This window comes from Lathyrus oleraceus, chromosome 7 (assembly GCF_024323335.1).
Source record: "Lathyrus oleraceus cultivar Zhongwan6 chromosome 7, CAAS_Psat_ZW6_1.0, whole genome shotgun sequence".
NCBI classification, from domain to species: Eukaryota; Viridiplantae; Streptophyta; class Magnoliopsida; order Fabales; family Fabaceae; genus Lathyrus; species Lathyrus oleraceus.
Genome location: NC_066585.1, coordinates 286,369,886 through 286,386,345, shown reverse-complemented (window position 1 = coordinate 286,386,345; position 16,460 = coordinate 286,369,886). Strand labels below are relative to the sequence as shown.

Below are 16,460 nucleotides of genomic sequence, written 5' to 3'. Positions count from 1 at the left end.
TTTAATCGGGTGGCTCAGGGTTGGGCTCAGTCAAGATCCATTTTTTGGTCCTTCTAAAGGGTGAATTTTTATCAATGAATTGGTCAAGGGTGTATCCTCTATCATCATTATTATTCTCACTTTTACCCCTTGAAACTTTTTTCAACATCCTTCTCAAATACCAATTCTTTTCCACTCTCTTGCTCAACGTGACTAGATTCTTTCTTTCCCACACCAACTATTGGTTTAGACGACATTAATTTATTTCTCTACTCGATGGCTTTGCATGTTTCATTTTTCGGGTTATCTACAGTGTTACCTATAAATCCCCCATTTGAACTAGCTTGGGCTTCCATTCTCAAGACAATTGACCAATTTGCATCTCTAAATTCTTAATGGATGCTTCGGCATTCTTATTCATTAGGATATGATTTTGTGTTAACTTTTGTTGAGTCTTAACCATGTTATCTTGAGATTTGCTTGCTTAAAGCTTGCATGAGTAACCTTCATAAAGTTTGACAATGTATCTTCAAGAGGTGATGGTTTACATGGAGGCGCTTGAGGAGCTGGTTAAACACCTTGGTTAGCTCTCAAAGTCTGATTGTTGCTCCACTTGAAGTTCAGATGATCTTTCCAACTAGAATTGTAGGTGTTGGAATAAGGATTATTCTTATGAAAATTGGCATCTAAACCTCCATGCTCTCAACCTCTATTGTACAATTACCATTTACATGTTCTTCCTCACAAAAATCACACTTAAGTGTTTAAATCTGAATAACATTTGCTTTTGTTATTTGGGATGCGGATAAATGTTTAGACAATGTCTCCATTTGAGCTAATAATGATGTATGAGAGTCAACTGCATGAATACCTTTTGGTTTCACCAATTCTTCACTTGAGTGATACTCATTCTGATATATATTATTGATTAACATTTTCAGCTCTTCATTTGTCTTTTCCCTTAAGGTACCTCCAGCTGAGGCGTCGATAGTCATTCTTGTTTGAACCTTTAATCAATCGATAAAGTTTGTAAATTTCTCCATTGTAATCATATTATGATTTGGGCACTTGTGGAGTAACAACTTGAATCTTTCCCATGTATCAGAGAACGATTCAACATCTTTCTGCTCAAAACTGGTAATTGCAACTTTTCTTTCCACAAACTCAGTGTTCGAGTAATATCACTCTAGAAACTTGTCCTCTAATTCTCTCTAAGTCTAAATAATACCATTCAGAATATGATGAGTTCTCGGCAAGTGTATTGATAGTGTCATAGTAATAAAATATCAAATCCATAAGGACTTCTTTTTAACAAGGCAAAAAGTGTGCAATGTATAGAAAATATTAAAAAGAGGATTTTCGAGTTTGCAATGCGAAAAGTAAATAAGTGCTTAAAAAAATTACGAAAGCGGTCAGGTTATGTATTGAATCCCCTATTTCTATATTGTTGATGTTTTATGTCTTACATGAATAATCTTATCATTATAATCTATTTGAAAAAATAGGTAAAAGTTGTTGTGTATTATTCCTCAGCCTTAGGCTGGTTTATATAGTGAAGATATAATTATTATACTTAATGGAGAATAAAGAAAAATAAAAATAGTATTAAAGGAAATAATAAAACCGGAAATAAAATATTTTCCAACACCCCCCCCCCCCCCATTAAGTTGGTGCATAGATATCTATTATGCCCATCTTGTTTATCAAATGCTCAAAAGTAGGTCTTGCCAAACTTTTGGTCAGGATATCTACAGTTTGCTGACTTGAAGTCATGAAGGGTAGACATATGATTCCAACATATAACTTCTCCTTTATGAAGTGTCGATCAATCTCTATATGCTTGGTTATGTCATGTTGAACTAGATTTTGAGTTATGCTAATAGCAATTTTACTGTTAGAGTACAATTTCAATGGAAGCTCAATTTTCATCTTAAGTTCTTCTGGGACTCTAAGGATCCATAATCCTTCACAAATACCTTGAGACATAGCTCTAAACTCGGATTTTGAACTACTCATTTCTACAAATCCTTGTTTCTTACTTCTCCATGTCACAAGATTACCCCAAACATAGATACAATATCCAGAGGTTGATCTTTTATTTGTGATTAAACCTGCCCAATCATCATTGGTGAAGATAGACACATTTGTTTCACTAGTCTTCTTAAAAAACAATCCTTTTCCAGGATTTCCCTTCAAATATCTCAGTATCCTAAAGACTTCCTCAAGATGTTCCTCAAAAGGAGAATGCATAAACTGTCTCACTACACTAACTGAGAAAGCAATATCAGGTCGGGTGTGTGAAAAATAAATCAGTTTCCCAACCAATATCTGATATCTTCTAGTATTAATATGAATATTACCTTATACCCAACATTTAGCATTAGGATCCATAAGGGTATTTGGTGGATGACATCCAACCATTCATGTTTCTTATAACAAGTCTAGAACGTATTTTTGCTGTGAAACCATAATACAATTATTTAACTAACCAACCTCCATACCTAGAAAAATATCCCATGAATCCCAAGTCCTTTATTTCAAAGTCTACTGCCAATTTATCTTTTACTCTTGCCATTTCCATTGTATCATCTCCATTAAGGATAATATCATCAACATAAACAATCAGGGTAACAACTTTTCCATCATGGGGGAACTTTGTGAACAAGGTGTGGTCAGCCTGTCCTTGGATGTACCCTTGTTTCTTCATGGACTGGGTGAATTTTTCAAACCAAGCTCTATGGGACTGCTTTAATTCATATAAAGACTTATTTAGAAGGAATGTCTATATATATTTCTTCAAGGTTGCCATTAAGGAAGGCATTCTTAACATCTAACTAATGTAGGGGCCAATCCAGGATAGCAGCAAGAGATAAAAGAATTTTGACAGTGTTCAATTTTGCAACAAGAGAAAATATCTTTGAGTAATTTATACCATAGGTCTGAGTAAAGCCTTTAGCTACCAAGCGATCATTGTACCTTTCAATTGACCCATCTGAATTATACTTCACAGTAAACACCCATTTGCATCCAACTCCCTTCTTGCAATTAGGTAGTGATGTACCACTCTAAGTTTTGTTCTTTTCGAGGGCTTTCATCTCCTCAAGTACAACTTCCCTCCACTTCGAAATTTTTAGAGCAACCTATACACTTTTTGGAATTTCTACACTAGACAATGTTGAGGTGAAGGCGGACATAAATGAAGACAAATATGTATATGATATAAAATTGGACATGGGGTGGTTAGTGCAAGATATGATAGGTTTTCTAATGGCAACAAGATCATATATATTAAGATACAAAATATGACTCTCAGAAACAGAGATAGACTTACCTTTCCTTTTGTTAGGAGATTGATCATTCCCCGGTTCAGATTCATGACAGTGTTGAGATGTGGACTCGTCTCTTCCTGTATGGTGCTTTTTCATAAAAACCATTCCTTTCCAAGTCATGTTTCCTAATTCAAATATGTTTTTTTTAAGTGACTCATTATTTTGTGGCATTTCAATTAGATCATCATTATCATCGTTTTCTGGATTCTCATTATTTCCTATAAGAGAAAATGTAGGATCAGATTCACAAGGTTCCTTACTCATAACAGGAGTTGGATCAGATAAAGAATCATGGCCATTTTTTGTTGGTGCAAGTGTAAAAGTCTCATAATTTTGTGATACTGGCAAAGATAAGTTATTTAAAAAACTCATATCTTTAATTTGAAACGAGTCTTCGTTTATCTCCCCCCCCTCCTTTAAGATGCGTGTCATAAAAAAAAGGTTTATTTTGAAAGAATGTAACATCCATAATGACAAACATTTTCTTATTTTTTGGATCAAAACATTTATATCCTTTTTGGGTTGGGGAGTATCCAACAAAGACAATTTTTATAGCATGTGGCTCAAGTTTTCCAACATTTTTATGTTCATGAACAAAGGTTGTGCAACCAGAACTTTTTAAAGTCAAATCAGTTAAAACACGAGTACTAAGAAAACATTATTTGAAGATATTAATTAATTGAGAATTTTGGAGGGCATTCGTTAATTAAATACGCAGTTGTTAAAACAGCTCCACCCCATAAATAATTTGGTACTTTATTCAAAAAAAGTAGAGCTCTAGCAATCTCTAGTAAATGTCTATTTTTCCTTTCGGCAACTCCATTTTGTTGAGGAGTATTTGGACATGAACTTTGATGTACACTCCCATTTTTTAGAAAAAAATCATCCAGGATAATGTTAAAATATTCTTTGTCATTATCACTTCTAAAGACTTGGATACTTGTTTGAAATTGGCTCTGCACCATTGAAAAAATCATTTACAGCCTGACAAACACTTGATTTCCCCTTTAACAAGTACATCCAACATACTCTTGTATGGTCATCTATAAATGTGATAAACCATTTTTTGAGAGAGAGAGTGTACTTGTATGTTTAGGGCCCTAAACACCACTGTGAATAATATAAAACGATTTTGGTGGTTTATAAGGTTGTATTGAAAATTGAGAACGATGATGTTTTGCAAACTCACATGCTTCACATTTAAACTAAGAAAAGTTCTTATTGTGAAATAACTTAGGAAACAAGTGTTTTAAGTAACGAAAACTAGGATGACCTAATCTTAAATTCCATACCATAATGTTGTCATCTTTATTATTCAAAATAAAAAAAGACTCAAAGCATAAACTTGTTATTTTTGGAGGTAGTTGTGATGCATATCCAATATCAATGTAGTAGAGTACTCCACTCTCCTTAGCACTGCCAATCATCTTCCCCGAGCTCAAATCCTGAAAGACATAGTAAGATCGGAAAAAAATAGTTTGACAATTTATATCTTGGGCTAATTTACTGTGGCCATTAAATTGCATGATAAGTTTGGAACATGAAGGACATTTTTAAGAGTTAACATTGGAGACAACACAACTGACCTTTTACTTGCAATGGCTGAAAAAGAGACATCTGCAATTTTTATTTTTTTTATTACATGCACATGGACTATATGAAAAGAATAAAGTATATTCACATGTCATGTGATCAGAGGCACATGAATCTACTATCCAAGTATGGCTGAGACTGACACTAAGAAATGCAAAATTACCTTTTGTTTCTATAGAGCAAGAAGGGGTTGGAGACTCGAGGAGTTTGTACAATCTGTCTAGTTATTTTGTAGCGAATGGAAGATGAGTTGGAGGGGATTGTTGCCCTTTATCAGAATTACTAGCCTGAAATGCATGACCACCTTTCTTCTTCCAGTTAGGAGGTTTGCCTTTGAGCTTCCAACAAGTTTCACGTGTATGCCATTTGAACTTGCAGTGATCATACTAAGGAACTTTGTCTGACCTTTTTCCCTTGTCAAGGTTCATAGTAGCCAGAGTTGAGCCTTCAGATTCAGAGCTTCGTGGTGTTTTGCCCATCATAATTCCTTATCGTGCCTCCTCTCTTCTTATTTCTGCAAAAGTTTCACGAAGAGTTGGAAATGGTGTTTTTCCTAAAACTCTACCTCTTACCTTATCAAGGTCTTTATTAAGCCTAATGAATACACAATCATTTTGTTGCCTCTTGAGAAACAAAACAATGTCTTTTATGCACCTCCAGTTGTCATCATAACAGAGATCTAACTATTGACATAGTTTCAACATCTTATTGTAATAAGAAGTTACACTCATGTCACCTTGTTTCGCATGCCATGACTTTGATTTTAAACCAAAAATTTGGGAGGAGTTTTGAATATCAGAGTATGTTTCCTTAATAGCTTCCCACACATCCTTTGCAGAAGGTAAAAACATGTAAGGCTTACCTATTCCAGTTTCAATAGAGCTTACCAGCCACACAATAATCAAGGAGTTTTCAGACTTCCATTGTTTGTAACGAGAGTCTTCTATTTCCAGTTCAGCTTCTGCTCTTGTTAAGAAACCAAGTTTCCCTTTGCTATCCAATACCAACTAAATAGTTTGAGCCCATTCATTAAATTTATTCCCATTCATTTTAGGAATATTTACCTTGAGGGAGTATGAAGAACCATCTTGATCGTTTCCGCCTATGTTGGAATAACTGTCACCAAAAACAATGTTGTTCTTGTTTCCATTATTGTCGTTATTACTGCCACTGTTTGTGACCATCGATGATTCCTCGCGTACGCTGTTTCCGCGACTACCATCTGTCGCATTACGCAAAAAACCGGCGGGAAAACGAAACAACAGAGTCGCCACCGTGCGTTATTTATCCCAAAGAGGGAAAGGAAACGCTCGAAGTAAACCTGGGAAAGACATGGCCTCGTGACCAGGGAAAGATGGGATCGGGAGTCGGTTATGCGAAGGGAAGGTATTAGCACCCCTACGCATCCATCGTACTCGACGGGATCCACGCACAAAAAAATAGAAGAAAGGTTGCTAGAAACTGCTCACAAACTGCACACACGCTGGAAACAAATACAGATGAAAGATGGAAGAAACGGGACTCGGCAGGATATCGCATCCTGGGCCTACGTAGCCTGTTAGACACAAACATCAGAGTCGACGTAGTTCGGGGGGAAAGCGGAACGTGCTCGCTAGGATGTCGCATCCTATGCATACGTATCTTCTCTGGCCGGAGAAGAATCAGAGCACTCGTAGCTCGGCTAACGCACGCCAAACAAAACCCACACAGGAAACCGACTGCCAATCGCTGGACTTACGTCAGACTCCGAACCAACAAACACACACGCACAGGAAACCAACTGCCAATCGCTGGACTTACGTCAGACTCCAACAAGCAAACAAGACACAGGAAACCGACTGCCAATCGCTGGACTTACGTCAGACTCCACACAAAGGGGTTGAAAAAGGAAAAGGGCGCCCGGAGAGATCAGCTTATCTCCTGCCTACGTACCTCATCTGGTATGAGGATCAGGGCGACGTAGTTCCCCTACGCAGGGAAAGAACTTCTAACCTAACCAGAGACTGGGAAGTGACAAACTAGAAGGGAGCCTGACTTGAGCCTAATAGTTATCATGTGATCCACAATGGTCCTAGGTTGAGGTTTCTATCTAACTTGCACAGGGAGCAAGCTATCCTAAACAGCACAGTCAAACACATACAAGCACAATAAATCAAGCACACACACTATATGCAAACAATTGGGCTCATACAAGGCTAGGCTGCAAAAGCAAGCCAACTGGAATGGGGTGTGGTTAGCTCTTAACCCTAACATTGAGAGTTAGGGTGAAGCAGATGAAATGGGAAGTGAGGGTAAGACCTTACAACTCTTATCCCTGGCCTGGGAGAGCTTGACTCAAATAGAAAGTGTGGGAGTTCAGAATGTAGGAACTCTTCTCCACAGATGACTGACACAACATGATCTTGGTTTCTTATTCACAATGCATCAACACATGGTATGTGAGCAAAGTGAATGACACAACAGAATAGCAGGGGATGGATTGCACATCCCTTTTATCTGCCAATTGCCTCTAAAGAGGTTTTTACCTGCTTGGCACAAAATTAAACATTCACAAGCATTGCCTCTTAAGGAGGACTCCAGACAGGTGCCTGCCCACATAACAGGACAGGTCTTCCAGACTACATGAAGTCAGAAGAATTATACCTCAGTGGTTAAGCAACCAAGCAAAGCAAAAGCAAGTTCAAATGAACTCTAAGCAACTTAGGTACCTGTGGAAAATCTAAACCAATTAGTTCAACTGTACAGACAACTAAACAACAGTCATCAAGCAATAGTAAACAGACAAAGAAATCAGGCAACAATGAGCAAGGCACAAGCACAAGAGGATTTGTTCTCAAAACCTACAAAACAACACAATGTTAGCCAACATTAACCAATTAATCAAACTCAAAAGAATGAGCCACTCCAATCATGGCAATGTGCATCTGAACCTGAAATCCACAATCCAAACAGTGAGTCCAAACCACTAGGTCAAAGCCTAGGGTCAAAAGAGGGTCAAACATTCAAAATAGAACTTGAAATTTAACATGAATCATCTTCATTCAATCAGGAACAAATCTCAAAAAGTCCCACATCAAAATCGTTAATCATATTCATTTCATGAGCAAAACATGGCAAGGTATGTAAATGATGATCACATTGAGACATCAGAAGAAACAAATGCACATCAAATCAAAAATGACTCGAATAATCTTGGAAAAATTCATGAGTAAACAGGACATATAACATGATCATCACACAAAAAATCAGAGGCATTGGACATCATTAGGCATGGCAATCACATAGCATAATTCAAACAAGCACATGTGTGACACAAATTGTCACACCAAGTTAGCATGAGCATAAAACAGAATGGGAGCATGGGAAAAATCTCAAACCAAAGCCAAAATATCACTCCACATGTCTAGAAATCACACACAAAATTTCAGAAGCATTGGATAAGAAACAAGCATTTTATGATCAAATGAATAAGGAAATAGCACAAATGGACATATGTTCAATCACCCTAGGACAAATCCATTTTTTAATCAGGCACAACTTGCATTTCAATAATCATAAAAAACTAGACAAGATAAGGAACACATTGCAAAAAATTGGAGATCAATTGGATTATTTTTCAATTTTAAATGATTTTTTGAAGTTGAGGAAAAAATTTAAAAATGGAAATAGAGCCAATGTATGAAATAGGAGGGAAATTGAGAAAATGGCATTGCATTTGAAAATTTGCTCCAGCCAGGAATCGAACCTGGCGCGTTTTCAAAATTGGCGCGCTCAACAAAACGACCACGTTTTGGCACAAGCCCTAAGCGCTGGGAAATTCCAGATTTCGTAGCAAAATGCATGAGTTTCCTAGCTAAATCCGTAGCAAAATCCTAGGCAATCTAGAAATGCATGGTGCTCATGAAGATCATGAAGATCTTCATCTGGATTTTCCAGATCTCAACAAAATGTTCCAGAAATGAAAAATGAGCATAGCAATCGGTTCATCATCACACATACATCAAGGATTCACAAACAAATCATGCAAAAACAACATATCCAAGCCAAATCGAAGAAAAGAAAGATTAACATCAAAACTTCAATTGAACATATCTTTGTGAATAATGCGCCAAATCACTCCAAATTTGTACCAGAATTATCACCAATCAACGAACTACACAATTAGCATAATGAATTTGAGAATTAAAGAGGTCGAAAAACTGACCTCTTGATGAACAGAACTGGATTCAGCTTGCTTCAAGGCTTATGATGCTCCAGAACTCTTCCAATATGCTTAGTGAAGTGGATGATGATGAAATTGAAGCTCAAGGATGCACGAAACCAGCTTAATCTTCAACTGCCATGGATGCTTCACACTTTGAACCTAGCTCAATATGCCACGATTTTCTCTGAATCCACGTCCAATTCTACTCAACAATACCTCCTGAACATGAATCAACCAATAGAAAGTGCTTTTGTTTGAAGAAATTTGGAAAAAGTTTGAGAGAAACTTTTTGAGATTTTTGTGATTCTAGATCTAAAATGTTGCTAATGATCAAAACAGTTAGGGTTAAGTATATATACTCCATGCTAATCATGTTTAAGACTTGCTTAGACCAAATGCAATTGTGATTAGTAAGTTGGAAGGTGTTTGTGCAAAAATGAGATTTTCACTTCATGCACCCCCCATGCACGTGAACAGTGCTCTTTCAAGGCCCAAATCCACTTAAAATGAGTTCATGCAAGGTTTTGGATTGGTTTTATATGCTCATGATCAATCAAAAAGATGTTATGCAATTTTCTTCCAAAAACTTCATGAATAAACCAAAGGCCATGCAAATGAAATTCATGTCAAATAATGGTATGCTTGGAAAATACATGTTATAAGGATCAAAATGCAAAAAGAACCACTCATTTTGGAGCTTTGGTTAAAAAGTTAAGTCCATTTGAATTTTCAAACACACTTTGCCATGATTGGACCATATCTCCTCAACCACACATGAGAAATCCATGATCTTGGACTTTTTGGAAATGGGAGAGAAAGATCTTCAACTTTAATGTTGGACAAAAACTCATTTGAAGCTTTCTTGATGATGTAATCTTGAGTTGAAGTTGGTCCAAAACCTTTCCATTTTTGGAAAGTTCAAAATACAAGTCACTTGCTATTTTTGGAAAGTCTTGATCTGACTTTAAATTCTTCAATGTTGATGTTTGAAATGCCAAATGAGACTTGTTTGAACATGAATGAATCATCTCTAATCACTTCCCACCTCCAAATCCACTGTTGACTTCTGTTGACTTTTGTGGGCCTCATATGATTTGCACATGCACTGATGAGTTCTGAGCCTTCAACACTTGGCCAAATTGCTTCAAAGTGATCTTTGGGTCATGTGAGCTCAATGGAACCACTCTAGGGCTTTGATCTCATGGAAAATGCTCTTGTTGCCTTGCACAGTTGAACCTCCTGACCAGTCTTGACTGATGAGATGCAATGGACTATGCAATGACAATGCAATGTTAATGTGATGTTAATGACCTAAAAATGAAATGTATATACAAATGGGAGGTGCAAATTTGAGGTACTACACCATCGTTTATGTGGCCACCGCCGTTTCCGCGGCCACCTTTCGACTCAGGTTGCGGTTGTTCGCCATGGTTGGATTTGGTCTAGGCCTGTGCTAGGGAAGGCCATTATTGTTATTATTCGCCACATGAGTCTAAACGGGTATGTGAAGTGGGTCGGGTAAGAAAGCGGGTTGAATAAAAGTTGTTGTGTATTATTCCTCAGCCTTACAGTAACCCCTAACCCAGTGCTCTTGATACCATATTGGGAAAAAAATAGGTAAAAGTTTTTGTGTATTATTCCTCAGCCATAGGTTGGTTTATATAATGGAGATACAATTATTACACTTAATGGAGAATAAAGGAAAATAAAGAAAAATAATCGAAAAAATAGCAAGTGTACTATTTTGCCTCTTGTAGTCATAAAGGAGAAATTTCCCGAATATCGATCTCAAGGATTGCGTATTAATATCGAGTTCGAATAATCGTTCAATTAAACAAAAACTAGTGTTGGGGGTTTTAGATTCAAATTTATAAAAATAATGGCAAATAAAATAAATAATGTTGTAACAAGGGTTTTCAAGGTAAAGGAACATGCCAGGGAAGGTGTGTAATTTATCCCTGTAACAACTCCGAGTCACTATTGCATCAACAAATATCAATTAATTACTACCAGTTCTCAAGGGTATTTTCTCCCAAGGCCTTGGTGAGAAAACCTTTAATCGTTCAACCCTAATCTCTATGTCCATAGAAAATTATCGGTGAAATTAAGCCTTAATATATCGAGAATAATCTGGTTCATACAGGGTATCCATAGTCCTAGGTGATATCTATTGCAGAATAATCTTATGAAAGCATTACCAATGGTGGTCCATCCTAATTGATAATCATACAGCAATCTCAATTGTTCTGAAAGAGAAAACATTAAACACATCAAAATATTATGGTAATTCTGAAAAACAATATTGTTATTGCAAATGTAAACTCAAAGTCATTATAGATTCCAAATCAGGGACACCCCCTAACATTGGGGGGTTTAGATACTCATAATATTCAAGTAAATCAAAATATAAAACAGAGACATTACAAATATTCAGATGAACTTTGATCTTCAATTGCTTCCGCTCATGAAAGATCACATTTCTCCCCAAACCTTGATTTCCCTAATTCTGAATCGTATCAATTATTGTTCTCTCCCCCCGTTCCTTCATTGCTCGTAAAAACTCTTATAAATAGTGAAAATCCATTGGCCCTGGTTGGAAATCCCCAAAACACCATTTCAGCTCAATACTTGAAGAAAAAAAATAAAAGAGCAAAAAGAATCAGCGCCTGAGCCAACACAGTCGTGTCAGCTGACATGGGTGGTTGTGTCAGCTGACATGAGTGACCGTGTTGCACCATTGATTTTCCAATTCCTTTTTTCAAGCTCAGGCAACATGACACGGCCCGTGTCGCACCACTGATTTTCCATTTTCTTGAATTCTTGTAAGGCTATCATCCTGCCACGGCCCGTGTCAGGTGACACGGATGGCCGTGGTAGGCCTCCTGTAGCTTGGCCATTTCCTTCCCGAAACATCGGATTTCTCCACTTTCTCGCACTGAGTCTTTTGGATCTTCTACTTGGACCTGAAACGCAGAAAATGCACACACCCAAAGTGTAAAATGCGACAAAAAATAGAAATGACAGTAAATAATGATGAAATAGTAAAATAAGTTATCTGTGAAAGAAATAGACTCAATAAAACATTAATTAAAACAAAATAATACAAATTACTTGGATTCTTGTCGGATAAGTGACAAAATACATAGCATAAATGGTGACTGATCAATTACACTTAACGGAGAATAAAGGAAAATAAAGAAAAATAAGAGTAGTATTAAAGGAAATAATAAAACCGGAAATAAAATATTTTCCAACATAATCCCACGAAGAATTAACAAAGTCGCTACAACCAATCCCTTGCGAAATAACTTATTAATCATTACTCGGAGTTTCTTATCCCTAGTCCACCAACGTAAGCAGGATTAGGCGATGTACATAATGTTAATTCCCTATGCCACTACTCGAGGTCTCTTATTCATATTTAATCAGTGTAAGTACAACAATTATCATAGGTTCAACACATAGACTAATGGTCAGTATTCCTTATATGCCCAAAATTGATTTAAAAGAGTATATCACATAAAAAGCATTAAGAACAATAAGCAACTAAATAGGATTATAGATCAAATGATACAAAGTCAAATCAACATATTACCCAAAAATATTGGGAAAGGTTCATCACACACAACCTAACCTATAGGAGTTTAGCCACTCATAATTCATATTACAATACCAAATGAATAAAGAAGAATAACATGTGATTTACCTTTAAGGATTGGCCTCCAATGGCTTCAAATTCTCTTCAAATCACCCTTGATGCTGTGAAAATCATACTTGTAGTGCCAATTTTTGTAACACTTGCAAAAGTTCAACATTTCCCCTTAAAAAGAGCTCATAATGGATCAGACACGTCAAAAAAAAGCCCAAAAAAAGAAGTCATCATGCGCGTGATGACCTGCATCGCGTGATGCAACCTTTATGTCACTATCGCACGTGCGATGTTGCGCGTGATTATTCCAGTGGTTGCACACTTTTTCTCCCTTTTCACCTGAATTTTCACTAAGTCAAATTTCTTCACACTTAGCCATTTTCCCTCAATTTTTGGTATTTCTTCTTCATTTTAGCTCATCTTTCACTTGTTTTGATCCAACTCTTTGACTAAATTCATGCAATGACAGACTACCATCATAACCCCAAACTTAAATTGTTGCTTGTCCTCAAGTAACTTGCCTGTAACTGCACATTTCAACAGAAAAAAAGTCGCACAATAACAAACGAACATCACCAAATAATTTTTTTCTTTTTACTCGATCATCAGTCTAGCTTCCAGCTTCTATCCGGTAAATTTGTAAAATGTCCTTAAACTTTGACGAGTACTCAACCTATCTCTCATCTCACTTTGACTCAATCAATGGATAAGGTCATCTCTCAATCAACATACAAAATCGTTTATGCTTAGCTTGATCATGTTCTAATATAAATCATAAAAGAAATCAAAACACACACATTTGAGTATTTTTTAGGTTGTAACTTGGCTTATGTTTAGGTATTATATTTTTGGGATAGTAGATTTAAACCTTTGGAGTTAGGTGCCTAGTTCTCCTTCTATCAGCATATCCCTTTGTTCATTCTTGATGGTACTATAGATCTTTGGTCCTTATTATGCTTACATTCTTTTTATTTTCTTTTTTTTCTTTACAAAAGTGTCTTTTTCTACTTCTTATTTTCTCACAATTTTTGAAAATTTGATCAATTATCTATAGTACCCTGTCGCTACGCAAAAACTGACTGACTGATATGCTTTAATGAAAAGCGCACAGAAGAGTTGCCACTGGATTTTATTTATTCCATAAAAAAGAGGAAAGGGAAAATAATCGATAAAACCCTCTAAAGAAAAAAAAAGATTGGTCTCGCAATCAAATTAGGGTTCGGAAGTTGGTTATACAAGGGGAAGGTATTAGTACCCCTTACATCCATCATACTCAATAGGAACCATATAAGTTGTCTACGTGTGTGGGTGTTTATCTATCTTAATGCTTACTTACATTCATAAAAAAAGGGTAAATGATTGGGTTTTTTATTATTGTGCTCGCCAAGGATTGGGACCCTTATGCCTATGTATCATCATCGTGAAATGAAGAATCATAGCTCCATAGTTAGGAGTAGAAATATTTGTTTGTTGGTTGTTTTTACCTTGAAAAAGGGTTTTCAGAGTGATGCCCTAAGGAGAAAAAATATGGTTTGATGAGTTGATGTTTGTTTTATGGTTTTTGAAAAGAGATTTTTTTTTTATTAGAATTGCACTAAAGACTATGGGCAGAGGTGAATGTTTCAGACAAACAAGACAGGTGTCTTGTGTCCAAAATATTCAGAGTAAGGATAGGAAAGCTCCATTCTTACTCATTCTCCACCACTTAAGGCTCGTGACGCATAATTTTAATCATATTTTTATTGTATTTTGAATTTGGTTAAGAAAATGCCGTTTGACGTTGGATAAAGGTTTATTGCTTATTAGTTTTGAAATTGTGAGATACATGGATATTTACAAGGAAATAAATGCGAGAAATAAAGGGTCTCATTGTAAGGTAGCCCAAGAGAAATCCTTGTGTGTGCAAGGTGACCTATGCTAACAAGTAGATAATGGGCTTAAGAACATGTCTCTCTAGGGTAGTGTCATGAACGTCATTCTTACAGTAAAAGATTGCAATTCACAGATGAAGTTCCAAGTCAGAGAAAAATGTCAAGAATCGTGATATAAGGTGCAAGGGTCCTAATGAGTCCTCTAAGTTCAACAGTGGGCCACAAATGAATGTATCTTTTTGGTATTTTGATTTTATCATATTTTTGTTCTTTTTTATTATACAATGACAATAAGATAAAGGTACAATGGAAAAGATACAATGATGATGGATATGAGGATTAAGTACTTAAAAATAAATAACAGGAAAATAAATTATAACAAATAAATGACAACATAAGATTAGGTCAACAAATCAATGGTTAGTGACAAAACTTAGTGGTCAGAGATTAAGTTGCACAAGGTAATCACTTAGGGATCATCTACCCACAAGTCAAAGGACTCAAAATATGGCACATTAAGGGATAATCTATCTTTGATTCAAAGTGTCAAAAACATTCCATTGATCATTTATCAACATGTTTGAATCAAAGAAGATTGAATCGACTGAAACGTCCATCTATCAATGATTTAAAGTGTGGAAGATTTCATCACCCAAGTAATCATAAATTAAAATCAGATCAGATAAAATTTACACATCGATTTTCAAATGTTTAGTGGTTAATGATCAAAATGAAATATTTAATCGAGTCGAGACACTTTAGCACTATGTTAAGTAATCGTAAGTGGATTTATATAGAAGCCACACCTATATGAGGTCGGTCAATAATAATATATGTGCTAAGATTGTTAGAGGTCTAACACAAAGTTAGTCTCTTGAAACAATGCATCACAGATGAAAAATGGAAAAGGCAACTGCTCAAGCAACTAAAGATCTCATCTAAACACTAAGAGATTAAAAAATGATCAACTAAGGGAAACCTATCAACATCTCAAAGTGTCAAGAATGATCCATTGATCATTCATTAACATGTTTGAAGTATTGGAGGTTTAATCAACCTTTGGATCAATCATCAATGATTTTTTTAGATTGTCATCAACCAATAATCAATAACCAAGGGCAAAATGGTCAAAAATAAATATAAGAAATAATAATAATAAAATAATTACATTAAGTAAAAAATAGTTAAAGACAAATAAAATCAAAGGTTGACAAAAAAGGTGTTAAGCAAAAATATAAAAGAAAACAAATAAGGGAAATAAATATAAATAATAAACAAAGGGAGGGGTGAAATTAGTAAATAGGGCATGCACCCAAGTAAAAGGCGCCAGGGCCCATAGGATGAAGCCCAATTTTTGTTCAGCAATGTAGGGGGTGCAAGCAGAAGTTCAGTGGTATGAAAAGAAAAATAGGGCAAGGCTCAACGAAGACAGGACCAAACCAAGGGCCAAGTGAGAAAGAGAGTTTGAATCAAACCTTATAGTCTCCCTCCTCGGTTCAAATTTTTAAACATGCTTTCCCGCTCCTCTACACTGGAGCTCATTACCGACAACGACAAAGTTTAACCCATCAAATCCAAATAACAAAAAGAATCACTTTCATCCCAGGAGTATGAATCTACAAATCGAAACAACAGAAACAATATCTACAACTCAAATTGAAGGGAGAAAGTTTGAAAACCCTAGGTCTCTCAACAAAAATTAAATGACGGTGTGGGGGAATTAAAGCCTCTAACTAGAGGGATTTGATTCCCTGTGGTTAGCTCTACATAGTGGCATGTGAAACGTGGCTAAACACGGAGTTTGGGTTCTACCTCGCCGGAGAAGATGACCGGAG

The 16,460-nt window shown here is 36.1% G+C and overlaps 1 non-coding gene across 1 annotated transcript; it reads left to right on the top strand.

Moving 5' to 3' along the window:
* Window positions 1-1,029: 1,029 nt before the first annotated feature.
* LOC127108927 (small nucleolar RNA R71) lies at window positions 1,030-1,136 on the top strand. Its single transcript, XR_007796425.1, has one exon. It is a non-coding gene; the product is annotated as a small nucleolar RNA R71 (small nucleolar RNA).
* The last annotated feature ends 15,324 nt before the right edge of the window (window positions 1,137-16,460 follow it).